Source organism: Lagopus leucura, unplaced genomic scaffold (assembly GCF_019238085.1).
Source record: "Lagopus leucura isolate 7727_CA_CO unplaced genomic scaffold, USGS_WTPT01 Super-Scaffold_100009, whole genome shotgun sequence".
Taxonomy (NCBI): domain Eukaryota; kingdom Metazoa; phylum Chordata; class Aves; order Galliformes; family Phasianidae; genus Lagopus; species Lagopus leucura.
The window spans coordinates 5,405,530-5,418,665 of NW_024962266.1; positions in this window are offsets into that span (position 1 = coordinate 5,405,530).

Consider the following 13,136-nt stretch of genomic DNA (forward strand, 5'->3'; position numbering starts at 1 on the left):
CTGGCACATTTCAGCCCTGCTTGGGTGGAGTGCTGGGATCCCTGTGAGCAGGCATCCATGGAAACACTTGGAGTTTCCTCACAGAAAACAATTAAACCCTAGGACTTGTTTTGTGCCTTGAAATCCCATTGGAGTGGATATAAAAAAAATCCACTGTGAGAGCTGCAGTGCTAAGGTACTGAAGATACCTCTTCAGTATCTTGCATCTTGCAGAGTGGGGGGGGAGGATGTGCAAAGATAGCTGAATAAAGGAGCAGAATGCTGTTCACCCAGCCCAAGCATGGCCTGAAGCAATGGCCTTCCCTGAGAGGTGGAGCTGAAAAACACCCAAACCAACCTTGATTGCTTTGTGTAATAGACGTGGAACTGAGGAGTGACTTTCCATAGGCAGAAATCCTTGCTCTTTGCTGAAGCAGTTAGCAGTGCTGGTGATGCATTTGAACAGGTGATTGTCTGGTGCAATCCTCTCATGTCATCAGTGCTGAATCTGACCCTTTGAGTGTCTCTCTAGCATTTCTTTCCTCAGTGAGCAGCAATGGGTCTTTGCTCTGATCTGTGGATGTTTTGGAGAGCCTAGGCAGGGGGTAACAGCAGCTTGCTGTTGGTATGATTCCTCCAAGACATGGAGCTAGGTATCCTGCAGATACCTGAGCAAGCCATGCTATCTTGCCCCCCCCTTTTTTTTTCTTTTTTCTTTTTCCCACTGTGCAAGAAGTGTAACCCCTTGGGCTATCCATCCCCAGGGGGTGATGAGCCATCAGCCCAGCAAGGGGTACCCAACTAGAAATGTTTGGCTGCATACAGTATGACTGAAGAGTCACAAGCTGGCTGTCCCCCAGATTGTCAGTTTGGGCAACAAGCTCTGTAAGCTCTCTGCAGACCCATGCTGTGAGCCTGTGCTCAGTATTCTCAGTGTTTGCAACATGAGCTAGAGTGAAACAGTCATGCCTTTGTAGGCTCAAATGACTTTTCCAGTACAGACAGCTCTTCTCTCCTAAGGATGGGTTAATAGAATTCAGACATCATCTTTTTTTAAAAGTTTTCCAATTTGGATCTGGATTAGGTTTCTCAGTAATACCCGAATCCCCGCATCACGTTTTGGTGAGTTCTGTAGCTGCTTAACTGCTGACTCTTATTGCTGATTGTGCAAGTTCCATGCTGGTGGTGTCCTAGAGGTTGTGTCTCTGTCTTCACTATCACATGAGCTGCAGCTGGTCCCACATCTTGGTGCTTAGTTTCATGGCAAAGAAGATAATATTGTTTGGCATAAGGATGTGCTCATAAAGAACTAGGTCCATTCCAACATTTTTCTAGCATGCTTCTCTGATTCTCCAAGAAGAACATCTTGCAGCTGTTTAAAAAGTCAGGCCTGGTTCTCTGCAGGATTTTCTTCTTGCATCCAGATCTTTTTTTTCTTTAATGTCTGCTAAAATACCACGTGTTTTCTTTTCTGCACTCCTCAAATCAAAATATTTAGCCATGTACTTTTCTTCGTGACATCCTACTGCATCCCCCCCTAACTACTGTGGAGTGTCCGTCAGCCTCACTGATGCTAACCAGGTCTGCAGAAAGCCAGCACTGCCAAGCAGGCAGGCTCTTACTCCTGGCCTTGCTCAGCAATCTGGTATTGTCAATGACACAGACCCTCTGTGAGTCTTTTGGGGGTGATGCTCTCCCTTTCAGAACCTGAGAAGCTGTAGGAGGATGATTTCTTTGACTTGGAATTTGCGGGATATCATGCTTGGACACTTATGATGCTGCCTTCTGGCCTTGGCATCCACAAAGCTGAATCTACTTTTCGTACAGGGGAATCAAGTTTTGCTTTTCAGTGCCTAGTCTGTCTCCTCTGTCCATATTGCTCACAACGCTGGAGTTTTTTATTGCTCAAACCTTCCCAGTCCACCAGGTTTTCTCCTTCAACCTGCTTTGCTTTCTCTTTCCAGCAGCTGCTGAGAAACTTTCTGGATCCGTCTGTCCTGCAAGCTAGGCATCTAACCAGATCTGAGCAGAAGGTGGGTGAGTGCATGGTGGTACTGCAAGTACTTTGATTCACAGAATTAATACTCAATAGATTTAAACTCAGAGGCAGCTTCAGCAGCCCAGATTCCCACTGTTCTTCCCACTCCCAGGCTTTCAGGCTACCTGTTTTTCACTGTTACACCCTTGCTCTCAGAAATCTTTCCTCTTGCTTCCCATATCTGTGACCCCAGAGGAGGCTGTTTTGAGTTGGTTACCTCTGGAGAGGTGACAGATGATAACCCATCTGGGCAACCCCGGAGAGAGCCAAGAGGAGACTTCCTGATGGGGGTGAGGCCTGGAGAAGGCATTTGGGATGGCTGCCATCCACAAACACATCAAAGGTGCAAATGGCTTTTATCAAGAGGCAATAAAACTTTAATCCAAAGCCCACTTTAATATATTTGCCACATATTTAAAAGGGAAGTGATTTCACAAATGCTTTCGAGAGTTCTGTAAATTCTCTAGACCTGTATCTTACAAGTGTCTCTACTCTGGAAACCTGATGCTTTTGTTTTGGGGATCCCAGATATTCAAAACTGGCGACTAAGGAGAGAATGAGAACTAAAACCATTTCAAAACCTCTTTGAAACTTGGGCACAAGTAGCGTTGTTTTTTGGGTTTGTTGTTTTTTCAGCTCTGAGCCTCTGTTATCTTTGTTGTTTATTTGATTTTAGCAGATAACATCTCCTCAGACAGAGAGTGAGACATCCTCCATTCAGTTGTCAGAAGTACCCCAGTCCCAGCTCAGTAAGGCTACGAGGCACTGGCTTTTTGACCTTCTGGGATGCTTACTTCTACTCTGGATCTTTAGGCCAGTCCCGTTTTACTGGAAGAAATCTCTTGCTGTCCCCACCAAAGGTGGAAATTCCCTTACAAGATCAGAGGAATTGTAGGCTTTTCCTCTCTCTTTCTCTCTATTTTTTTTTTCCCCTCCTTTTTCTTCTTCAGTGGGAGAGTGTAAAGATTGCTACTTTCATTTGAAAAGGGCAAGTGACTTTCCCATGCTGTAATACCCAGCAAGTGTTGAGAGAATGTGGTTACATAAAAACCATATTTTTAATACAACCGACAGACTGTCTTGAGAGCTAAGTGTTTTTTGACAGTTTTTATGCACCTGTTAATTCAAAGCTCTTAACATGTGCCAGTTAAAAAGAGCTAGGCACTAAAACATCCAGCCTGTGGACTGCAGGGGCTCAGCTGCACACCAGAGCACCAGGAATCCATGCAAGGTAGAAATTTGGCTTCTCTTACAGGACAGATTTGTTTATGACTAATTCAACTCAGAGCTTTTGTTTCCCACTCCTGCTTGGCCTTGAAGATTCCTGCTTCTCTTTTGGACCTGAAGAACAACTGATGGGTTTTCTTCACCTTTTGGGTTTCTTCACTTTCCTTTTCCCACCTATTGTAGTTAGAAATCTATGAAGATAGAAGAGAGACACTGGCAATAGCTGCCCAGACTCCTCTGCTAAGTTTGTGCCTCCTCATTTTCTAATAAGGTTGCTTCTTATCATCAGTGCTGAAGCAGTCATTGGCAAAGCCCAGATGGAAGCCTGTTACTCGATCCTTTGTAGTCACTCCAACCAGAAGAAACAAGTCGTTTCTTTAGGTGTAGCCTTGCTATCAGCAACATAAGGTAAGGCTGAGAAGTCCTCATGCTCTAATTTTTCCTTTCCTCTTCACTCTTTCAATGTCATCTAACTTCAAGTTGAGAGATTTTATCATAGAACCCTTAGAGTTTGAAGGGACCCCTGAAAGCCATCTAGATAAACTCTGCTGCAATGAACAGAGACACCACAGCTAGATCAGGTTGCCCAAGGCATTTTGCAGCCTGACCTTGAATATCTCTAGAGAAATTTTCTCAGGGTCTCTTGCACCCTGGTTTCCCTTCATCCACTTAGGGCTTTTTCCCTCTCCGGAGAATGAGGGCACAGCAGAGAGGTGAAATGCAGGGACAAACATCTCACAGAGCTGGGGACATGGGTTGGAGAGGGAGGAGAATTGGGCTTGGCTTCTTATGCGTGCCAGGACTGTTGAGGTGTTTCGGGTAAGGTACAACATCCATTCTGAAGGACAGGGGAATTCAGTGCTGCTCTCTAGCTGGGTTACAGGCGTGCAACAGCTTTGCCTTTGTGTGAGTCCAAGAGCAAGGGCTCATCTGCTGCTCAGTGCTGTTGGCTGGGACTATTCTATTATAGAGTTCTATGTAATGGTGCTGAGCATCAATGTTGTTTCGTGCGTCTCTGCCAAAAGGCATAAATCCCTTTCCCTACGAATTAGGTTTGAACATACAGTTTGATTGCTTGAGAGTGGGAAAATTCATCAGGAATAACTTCTTGGGACTTCATTAGTGTCTGTGAAGGGTGCATGTGAGCTTCAACTGGCATGAGGTTTGTTGTTCTTTATTTTTTTTTAAGCAGGAAACACTGGGTGGAGGCTTGTCAGCCAAGCATCTGAGAGGGCGATAGATGGGGTTAGGATTCCCACATCATTAACACTCATTCCATGTCTTATAAAATTACCTGACAGGACAAATATGATCCAGATCAGGTGTGTGCACACTGTTGCTTTGTGTTGAATTAGCTAGAACATGCTACACAGTATTTATATTGGCTTCATCTTGTACATTGACTGCCGGAAGACATATGATATCCCATCTGGCATAAATTCTGTTAGACTGAAGTTACCCCCTAACAAGTCAGAGGATAAATTTGGTGAGGCAGAGGGGTATATACTGCATCAGTGTTTGCTGCATAAATTCACAGCATTTTTAATCCTCTCCTGGGTGCCATCAAATAAAACTTCCTTGTGTCTTGTGTAGTTGTTATACGTGCCACTTATGGGGGTGCTTCCATGAAGAAATGTGAATTCTGATTGCATTAGTGTTACAGTGATTTCTTAGATTGCTCCTTCAGTAATCGCCGTGTGTGCGCTTGACTGGTAGACTATGTTTTCTCAGGGTGCACATTCAGTGCCAGGCAAGATTGAGGTGCCAAGTAGGGTGACCTCCTGTTGTAGAATCACAAAGTCAGGAAAAGATCTTTAGATGTCCTCTAGCTGATAACCACATGTACATCCATTCTTCCTGTCAGATAATTGTCCAACTGTGGTGATGGAAAATGTGTCTTTGAGCAGTTTACCTCAAAGTCTAACTTGAATCTGCATTGCTGCAATTTAAACCTGAGTCTTCTTGCCCCATTAACTGAGTTTGAAGAGAACAGTTCTTTCTCTTCTCCAAAGCACAACCATTTCTCCATGTTAACCTTTAGAGCATTTGCACAGCAGGCTCTGCAGTGAGGCAGAAAGCGAAGCATGCATGGTGGGAAGCATCCAAAACCCATTCAGATCTGCACTGAGTTTCCAGCACTGATCAAGCCATCTGTGACTCATCTTCATGCTTGTGCGTCAACTCATGCAGATAGCTTCAGAGCAAGTAGAGCTCTGAATCATTGCACACACGCATGGACGACAGCACCAGGTTTCCTCATTGTTGTGCTCATGGGTGCACAGAGCTGCAATGCACCAAACGTTCATAATGAAAGTATGCTGGTTGTTCAGTGTTATGTTCAAACCATTAAGCATGCTTGATTTGCAACTACAAAAAAATGAGAAGACTCATCATCCTTGCAGAGAGCCAAGCTACTTTTGAAAACAAGTTGTCTCTCTTTCCATCTGATTTAAATTTGAGAGAACTGCTCCATGTCCCAAAGCTGTGATTTTATCATTTCTTTGCCAGCCAGAGTACGTGATGACAGATTTCTCCATCAAGCTGAAGGGTAACTTTTCTGAGAGATCTCCTGGTTTCCACCCATCTGAGATGCCCTGATGTCTGCTTAGCAGCCACTCGTCCTTTACTGCGGAGGTGCTTTGCTCTAAGTGCAGAACAGCCCTCTAGAGTTGCAAGACAGCCTCCAGATCAAGTTTGGAGATTCTTTCGAGATCTTCTCAAAAAGCCCCTCCCTGTGTGGGTGATCTTACAGCCAGAAAGCAGTTGGCAGAAAGGTAATCTGAATATGACCTTAAACATCAGAAAGCAGCAAAATACTTGAATGCCAAAAGCGTTTCTCCCAGCTGCTGCTGACAACTTCATTCCCAGGGCAGATGCTGTAGTCGATCTCTTGGACAAAGTTTTTGCTTCACACAGCCACGTGCCATGATGACAACAGCAATGTGCAGTCATTTCCTCTGCCCAAGAGTATGTTCTGTTGCAGATTTCATTCTCCTCACTTCAGATCTCTATGAGTGGAAGTTGGAAAGCATAGAGTATGGTTTGATCTTGGGCTGGAAGTTCTCACCATTGAGGAATGATTAACTCAGATCTGGAACAGGCTACTGCACAATAGCAATTGCCGACTTTAGAAGGAAACTGAATAACCAGAGCTGCAGGGAGAGATGTGTTCATCTACTCCTTAATGTTTCTGGCTTGCCATGTCCTGGAGTGAATGATTGCAACTTCAGTGGATGAAAGATGCTTTGTACCATGGTCATGTTCAGATACTTGGGGGGAAGGACAAGGGAAAGAAGCAATTCACTTTTTTCAAACCAACATAGACATAAAGAAAGAAGAAAAAAAAAAAAAAAAAAAAGAAAAAAAAAAGCAGAAATAGTGAGTCAATCTAGGACATGGTGTTTGATCTGAAACGCAATGTTCTGTTTTACAGTTACTTTTTTTTTCTAGAGTCAGGTTTTTCAATAAAACCTCCAAAAGGCTCGTTTCAGAAACACCTACGTGAAGTCAACCTCTTTCCTTTGAAAACACTTTGGAATGAAATGTTTTGAAGTTTAAAAAAGAGCCTCCTGTATTAGGGTTGTTGGTTTTGTTTGTTTTTTTGGCAAAAGGTGTTTGTCCGATTCAACCCAACTTTGGGAATGGTTTATGTCCCTCCAAAGTGAAGCTCTGGTCAAAGTTACTGCACAAATTTACCCGCTGTATCTGTGAATCTGTCGAGAGCAGAACAGAGCCTGTGACTGAGCCCGGAGCTGTTCCACCTCCTTGGAACCAGGGAGGAGAACCCAGGCCATCCTTATGAAGGAGGCAATTCAGCTCTGGGTAATCAAAGTCCCAGCCCTGCTTCCTTTCCAAGGGGATCTTGAGTCCCCTTGCTGCGCGTAGCCAAAATTCCCATTGTCTCCATCAGGAGTTCATGCACATCCTGACACCAAACAAAGAAAGTACAAGAGCAAGGGCAGAAATAGCCCCATCCCCTTCTATCGATCCGCTTCCAAGAACAAAAAGGAGCACAAGACGTGAGGTTTCCTTTCAGGCACTCCATAATGATGGCCGCGATGATCCAACCAAACAACCGCGCGCAGCCAGCAGAGCGCTCTGCTCTGAAAGGGCAGAGGGGGATCTGCCAATGCAGCAGCTCTGCAAATGTGTGAGGCTGCTAAGCTCCTAATCCCACGTCTTATTTTTATGAATTTTCACACTAGTGGGATATAACGAACGTTCAGCCCGAAGACGTTAATTACTCGGGTCCTTTTTTTTTTTATTTTATTATTTTTTTGGAGAGGCATTTCGATGGAGTGTAACGTTTTAAATTACAAGGTGTGAAATAAACTCTACAAAACTTACAGCTTTAGTGGAGGAACTCCAAAATCAAATAAAAATGCAAAACCGCTGATGAAGTCCAATTTACTGTAAAATGCTCTGGATCGTGGTGTTCCAGTAATTTTTTTTTTTTTTTCCCCTACATACTTTGGTTAAAATAATTTATATCCGCTGCAGTGTTTATGTACCTTAAGCTTTATTTATTAAAGGATATGTATATTTCAAGCCCGGTTTTAATGAGACATGCTGAAATCTGTAAGGTACAGTGCGACTTTTGTTCTAATCAGCACTAAATCTCTTCTCTTTACTTCTTCTGTGTTGAAAACATTCATGTTGGGAGGAAAGAGCTGTGTGCATGTGCGTGTGTATATATTTCAGATACGTATAAATATATATGTAAAGTAGCAAGCAAAATTTATTGCTCGTTCTCTATCATCGGGGCAAATAATCATTATTCAGTCTGAGCCCTTGTAATCACAGATGGGTTTTTTTCCTCATTCTTAAAACAGGACAATTGCCTTCTTTTTTTTTTAGGCAGATTATTCATCTGCTGGAGATTGTGCTTGAGGTCAGCTGGAAAATGATTGTGAATTCGTATCAGCTTCAAGGAAAGGAAGTAGAAATCCAAGCGTTTGAGATTTCGTATTGAAACAACACACTTAAGCTAAATTGATGAAAAAAATACTCTGAAAATTTAAAAGCTCCTTAAAGTTGTGGATTAAATGGTGCCTTAGGGATGGGATGTTCCTTGGAGGAGCTGCTTTGAAACCGTCTTCCTGGGTTTTCATTCTTGCAAGGCCATAGAAATTATTTTCACTTGGTAGACGATTTTGAAGACTGTGATTGTTTTGGTCATTTCCATATAGTATTAGGAGAAAGTTCTAAAAATTCTGTTAGGTTTTAGAAATTCAATTGATCTTAAGCCCTGTTTTCAATGCACTGTAGAAAGCCTGGCTTTCTTTGAATCCTCAGGATAAGATAAAGAGTATCTAAGTGCTGAACCTTTGTTGATGTTACTGGGATAAAGATAGGAAACTTTGTGCCTATGCCCCATTTAGTGCCTAGACTGCTTTTGAAAATGGTACATAGGCTCCTAAATCTCTGTAAGCATAGCATGTAGTACAGATGTTATGGGAAGTGACTCTCTTTCCTTACAAAACTGATTTTGATGAAAGGTCTACTCCAGCCAATGTTTTGTTATATGATGAAAGAAGAAAATAGAAAAGCCATTAAAGGTGCCAGTCACAAAGAGGGCAAAATAAAATTTCAGCTCTTTGTGGAGAAGGGGAAAATGGAATATGCTGGGGACAGAGAGGGACACTTGTCTCTGTTTCATGGAAAATGTTTGCTGTAAATGTTGATATCTTTCTCAAAAGTGAACCCCAGCAATGGCCGACCAAGGAATGTAAAGGGAGAAATGCTTGGAGTCAGGGAGCAGAGTAATAAAGCACAGGTTTGTTCTGTAACAAATTCCAGTGCTTGTGGGACTTTTTAGGCATATGGAAGTCCATTTAGAAGGCAAATTGGTTGCAGCCGCCAATTCAGAACCTATTGGAATCAGTGGAAACGTTTCCATTGTCTTCTGTCCTGGAGAAATGCTGTTTCTGTCCTTCCTTCCACCCTAGCCCATGCTCTCTCTGCAAGCCATATGGAATTCATCTCCCTCTGAGACATGTAAGGGAAGAGGCTTTGGCTGTTTAACGGCATGATGTAGCTATGTGGACAGGAATGGTTGATTTCTACTTGATTGGCCACAAACCAGGTAACACTGCCTCGGGTTGGAGCTGCTGTCTTTGCAGGAGCTAGCTGGGTGCTCCTCCTCTTCCTATGGCAGGGCTGAGCAGGGCTTTAATCACCTCAGCACTCTGATGGTGCTGCTCAAGAAGAGCTTGGAGGAATGAGGGTCTGTGTTTTGACAACCGTCAGATTTCTTTATTGAGCAAGGGAGAGGGATGCTCACAAGCACTCTCATTTCTCATAGAATATTCATTGCCCATCCACATGATGAAGACAGAAGTGCAGGCATCTGGCTGAGGACAGAGGGCTCCAGCTCAGTTTCCTCACCCGTTACAGAATCATAGAATGGCTTGGGTTGGAAGGGACCAGAAAGATCATCAAGCTCCCTGTTCTCTTTTTTTCCTTCCTCTTCATGTTTGCCTTGCCCCTCCGATGCTCCGGTTCCCTTGAGCTGTGACCCTGTCTCCTCCTGCAGTTGGTGGTGGCAGTCCCAGGGCCACCATCACCTCCAGAAGAAGCACAAGTGCCAACAGGAAAGCCTCCCCTGACAGTGCTGTGCTATCAGTGGCTCTGTCCCCCTCTCGGCTGAGCAGCAAGTTTCGCGGCAATCTTCTCCGAGCATTCTGGACAATGAATGTGTTTCTTGCCATGTAATTAAATTATCCACTTTAGAAAGAAAAAGATGTGGTTTTGTTCCCATTGCAAAAACAAACAAACAAGGACTGATATTTATTACAGGCCAAGGCTACTCAACAAGTGTTTTCTGGAGCTCTAATAAATTGCTGAAGAAAGTTTACAGCTGAGCCCTAAAGATGGTTTAGTTTTCCAAGTGGCTGGGGTGTATTTATTTCCCATTTTGTTAACCCACAGCATGGAGAAGAGCTCAACGTGCTCTTGCCCGGGTTCAGACGGTGTCAAAATCACGCTCTTCACCCCGAAACAGTGAATGGCTTTTTAATTAAAACCATGCCAATTATTCATTTTCAAGTTTTGCTTTTATTTTCCCCTCCTTTGCGCCATCTGCTCTTTGGTTTTGCTTCTGCTTCATTAGAATGGTTTCCAAGAAAATATTAATAATAATAATAATTAAAAAGCAACTGAAAGACCTCAGCCACGCACCCAAAAAGCAAACAAGGTTCAAAGGCACGTGTGAGAAGCGAAGGGCAGGGCAGGCTGGTGGTGATCCTGTTTGGTGGCATCTGGAGAGGAATGAGCACAAAGAATAGGTGTAGGAAAACCTGAGGACGTCCATCTCAAGGCTCACAAGGCTGCAGAAGGAGAGAGGAGATCGGCCACTATCAGGGAACCCACGTACAGCAATTTTGGGGTTCCTACTGCATTTTTGATCACTTTGCCCAAGGAATAAGAAATTCAACAGCTCAGCAATCAGTTCTAGGAAACCTCATCCTCCAAGAGATTGAGAGCAGCCTTCATTTTAAACACGTCATCTGTGCGTGAAGATGAGTGTGGACAGATGTCCCTGAGGGACTTAAATGCAAGTTGTTGTTAAGCACATGCTGAAGTATTTGGCTGGATTACCAGGCTGGTATTGAAACATTTGCTTTTGGAGAGAGACCCCCAAACAAGAGAAAGCTGACTGTTTTCAGCTCATTACTGAATGCCAGTGACATCATTCGTTTGCAAGATGAGAAAAAGTGTTTAAACGAGATTAAAAAAAAAAAAAAATTAAACAAGATGCAATTTTAATGACCACTTACAAAAGAGATTTATGGGCATGCATAAAGCTGCTTTCCACGGGAGAGGGACTAAGCTTTTAACAGTTACCTTCCTTTGCATTTTTTCCCCCCTCTTGCAATATAATACCCACAAATATTTGTGAGTTGTGATTGTGCTCCGAAGGGTTAGTCCTCTTCCAGGAGGCAGAAAAGCAGAAAAGAGTGGTGCCAATTTGTCTGCCCAGACTCTGATTGTGGGAGGCTTTTTTTCTTTTTTTTCCTGCAGGGGAGAGAAGCTGGTGGGACGCTTTCTCTCTGCGGGGTTAGGGATATCTGATATCCAGCCCGAGAGCAGCACAGCAGTCTGAACTTTCATCTCCAGCAGCGAGGGATTTACCAAAAAGAAAGAAAAGTTTGTGGATAAAGGTCTTTGCTAAATTTGCAGGAGATCTTGGAGTTTCTGCTGGGGAAATGAGGGCCATTCGAGCGTCTGACTGAAAAGAGCGCAGATCTTTAGAATGTGCACGGAGAGGGGGAGAGAGGGAGAGGCGATGGTTTGGAAGAGCGGAGGTGGTTTCAATACATCTATTTATTTATTTGAGTGCCCTGGGCCCTGCCCTCAGCCCAGCTAGGCCAGGTATCCAGTGACCCTTGGTGCTGATTAAAGTTCCCGGGTGACCTCTGAGTGCTTTTGTTACCCTGCCTGGTAATAAAACCCCGCTTAAACGCCTGGCTTATCCAAACCCATGGCTCCTTCTGCAGGGAGCTCTGCAGCCAGTTCCACTGAGCCCCTGGGAACGCTCAGCTTAGCCCAGTTTAGCATGCCCTGTTTGACTGGTGGCCATCTCAGTGCCCCAGCGTAGCCATGTGGGTTGGGTGGACAATCTGAAAAGACCACTGCCTGCTCACGCTGCTGTGGTGCACTGTGTTGTTCTCATTGCTGGCAACCCTAGGAAGGGCAAAGGCACGGCGTGAAGAGCTGCCTCCAGCTCAGATCCACAGTCCTTGCAGGCCGGAGATGAGGGGGTTCCCTCCCTCCCAGCCTCTCTTCCACTTGTTGGAAAGCTTACAGAAGAAAAATAGGAAATGAGTTCTCTCCATCTCCAGCTGGTAGATTTGCTTGTCATCTCTGCTGAAAGTGAGGTGGCAGCAGTTGAAGCTCAGTCTGCCTTGAAATCTGAAAATGGAGTGTTGTACAGACAAACCGATGAGCAAATCTCTGCTCTGCCTGCCCCCTCATCCTTTTCTGCTTTCTAAATGACAAGGCAAGGGCAGGGCCTCATCCCAAACTGGCTATGGGAGGTTTGGGCAGGGCAGATTTTACAAAGCAAAGAGCCCTGCCGGTGGAAACACCAGCCCAGGTGTTTCTGCACCTAAATCGTGTACAGTGCCAATGTTGCGATCCCTAAGCAAGTTCCAAAAGCCTGATGGTTATCACCACTGTGCACCAGTAACAAGCCACCTCGGTCTAGCTGGAGATGTGATAGTGCTTCCAGGAATGATTGTGTGTGATGTGAACTCAGCCCCTGATTCGAAATATTATGCAGAGGAATAATAAATCTTGGTTTTAAATTGCTGCCCCACTTAAGCTTTGATTAGACTCTGATGGTCTGTTCACCCTGGAGCTGCTGGTATTAATCTGCATGCTAAACCCTAATTATAAACTGCTCATGGCATTTCCAGATGATATCAAGATGTTTGGGATTAAAAGAAACCGTGATGTTGAGTTTACGGCTTAAAATGACCGTTGACTACCTGGTCCCCACAGATCTAATAATGCAGCTCTGCATGGGCAGGAGAGGAGGAAAAGAGGTAGATTTGACCCAAGTGTGTAGCAGAAGTCTGTGGGTCTGTAGGAGAGAGGGCTGCCTCCAGGCTGGCAATGTGTGCACACACACGTGTAAGGCGATACACATACACATGTCCTTGTGCAGGTGCCCTTTGTTCCCAGCTCAGCCTTGTTCTCATCCAGCCCTGAACAGAGCTGCAAAGAGGGTTTTGTAGCTGCAGAGCTGTCTTTGGCTCCCCAGCACCGGGGTATTGGCAGAGGAGAGCCCAGCACTGGAGATATTGCTAGGGATGGGATGGGATGGGATGGGATGGGATGGGATGGCATGGCATGGCATGGCATGGCATGGCATGGCATGGCATGGCAT